General features: G+C 33.0%; 1 long non-coding RNA gene across 3 annotated transcripts in view; it reads right to left on the reverse strand.

The window, feature by feature from the left end:
* Nucleotides 1-282: 282 nt before the first annotated feature.
* The window catches only part of LOC118764084, an 18,733-nt gene continuing 16,515 nt past the window's right edge, over nucleotides 283-2,500 (reverse strand). For 2 of the 3 annotated variants that reach the window (XR_004999872.1, XR_004999873.1), the window contains exon 2: nucleotides 287-411. This is a non-coding gene — a long non-coding RNA (uncharacterized LOC118764084). Of the gene's footprint in view, nucleotides 412-2,500 lie in introns of all 3 variants that reach the window. The other variant, XR_004999874.1, reaches the window with a different exon arrangement.

Raw genomic sequence — 2,500 nt, forward strand, 5'->3', positions numbered from 1 at the left:
TACTTAGTTTATCAGAGGAAAATACCACTGTAAATCAATGTTTATATAAGTATATATTCATTCGTGTATAAATATATAAACATGTAAAAATACATACGCAATGTTTATAATGAGTCGAAACAAATTGTAGGATACATATTGGTTTTAAACATTTGTTACATTATATTATATTATAGTATATCATATTATATCCGTTTATAGTATAATTATATTATATTATAATGTTAATAAATTTTTAATATGTCAATTATATTTCTTTCTTTCCTTTAATATATATATATATATATTCTCTCCCTGTTTATTTCTGTGTTTCTTTCTGTCGAAGAGCGTAGGCTCGAAACGTAAAAGACTTTCTCACTTCTCGAGCGTTAAACTAATGCATCTGTTTCTTGTTTACACAACCGTCTTCGTCTAAAAAAATGATGTTAGTTCGAGAATTAACGTAAATCCCTATGTGCGGATATTCTTGCACAAGTTCCCGCTGCAGCTGTTCTTCTGAGTACTGATGAGACTCACTTCCAAATCAATGGAAACATAAACAAGCAGAATTTTCGCTATTGAGTTGAACATAAGTCTCATAAACTCCACGAAAGACCGTTTCATTCTCTTCGTGTAAATGTTTGGTGTGCAGTTGCCAATTTTGGAGCCATCGGCTCATACTGTTTTTAAAGAAGGTGTTGAAACAGTAACAGTTACCTCTGGCCTGTACATTGAAATGTTGAAGGATTTTTTGCACCCTAAACTGGACAGGTTGGATACCGAACATCTATTGTTTCAACGGGTTGGATACCGAACATCTATTGTTTCACGGCTCATACAACACGACGTTCGCTTGGAGAGTTAAAGGAAATGTTTCCTGGGCATTTGATTTCTTTGATGGAAGACGTGGGGTGGCCGGCAAGGTCACCAGATTTAAGCCATTGTGACGTTTCCCCCGAACTCTTGGGGATTTGAAAGTATTTGTGTGGAAATCAATGCAATATCAACTGAAATAACATAGAGAGTCATGAAAAATTTCCGGGAACGACTGCATCAACCTATTACCAGCAACGACCGCCATTTGCCTAATATAGATTTTAAAACCCAGCAAAATAAACTGTTTTTTTTCCAAAACAATAAATTTTTTCCTGGATGGCTGTGTTCGCTTTTTATATTCATTCACAATGTGAGAGATTTTTATGCCCCACCCTGTGTATATATATATATATATATATTATATATATATATATATATATATATATATATAAGTTTCTTTATTGGCCACACAGGGCTGCACACAGATGGGACAAGTTACAAGGTAGAGCTTTTGGGGATGAAAACAAAAGATAGATAGATAGATAGATAGATAGATAGATAGATAGATAGATAGATAGATAGATAGATCGTTAGCACCTACACGCATTTTTTTCTTTCCTTGTTTTTTTTTCTGTGTATCTTTCTGTCGAAGAGCGTAGACTCAAAACGTAAAAGACTTTTTCTATTTCTATTCCTGAGCGCTATACTAATACATTCGTTTGTTTGTACTCCACCTAACTTCATTTGTTTATTTTCGTAAACTTTCCCGTTATATATATACATAAATGTATAATGTCTATATATCTATATCTATCTATCTATCTATCTATCTATCTATCTATCTATCTATCTATCTATCTATCTATCTATCTATCTATCTATCTATTTATCTATCTATCTATCTATATATATATATATATATATATATACATATATATATATCCTTTCACTATTGAATCTCTCTCTATATAAACGGCAGTTTGTCTGTGCGTGTTTCTGTGTGTCTGTTTTCTCGTACCCTCACCCTGACCACGGCTTTCAACCGATTCTGATGAAACTTGACACACACATAGCCCAATGTCATAATTCAAAACTAACGCAGCGAAAATTTTGAAAAGTTCCCCCAGTTCTGAAAAAAATCGATAAATTCGACATGGGGTCGAGAATAAAAAAAACAACCACAGACTGTCTAGGGGACGCAACTCAACCTTTTATTACTCTCAAAAAAAAATTTACCATCATTTTTTTTCCATTTTTTGGCTATAACTCTCTAAAAATGCTTTATATAGTTATTTCCCTTACAAACCTGAGCAACGCCGGGCGATACTGCTAGTTGTTTAATAGAGGTTTCCTCTAAATTATACACACACACACATACATATATATATATATATATACATAAATTAGAGTCAATCTATTTTATTCGTTGTATTTCACTTTCCTTCAGTTAAATGTGTGTTGATTCTAGTTGGAAACGGATCTTCTGTGGTTGCTTCGGAGCTATTTTTAGCACTAGAGTTATCCACATAGTGGATGACTCTCTAATAATTTATGTATAAATTTGTATTTCCTCCGTAGATTTTTCACCCTCATTTATAATTTTATAAATTTAACTACGCGGCAGTCAATATTTTATTTGATGCGGCATACGTTTCCAATGGAGTCTAGGCATGCTTTTGGCGCGGAATTTGAGACATAACTAAAA

This window comes from Octopus sinensis, linkage group LG7, assembly GCF_006345805.1.
Source record: "Octopus sinensis linkage group LG7, ASM634580v1, whole genome shotgun sequence".
Classification (NCBI taxonomy): domain Eukaryota; kingdom Metazoa; phylum Mollusca; class Cephalopoda; order Octopoda; family Octopodidae; genus Octopus; species Octopus sinensis.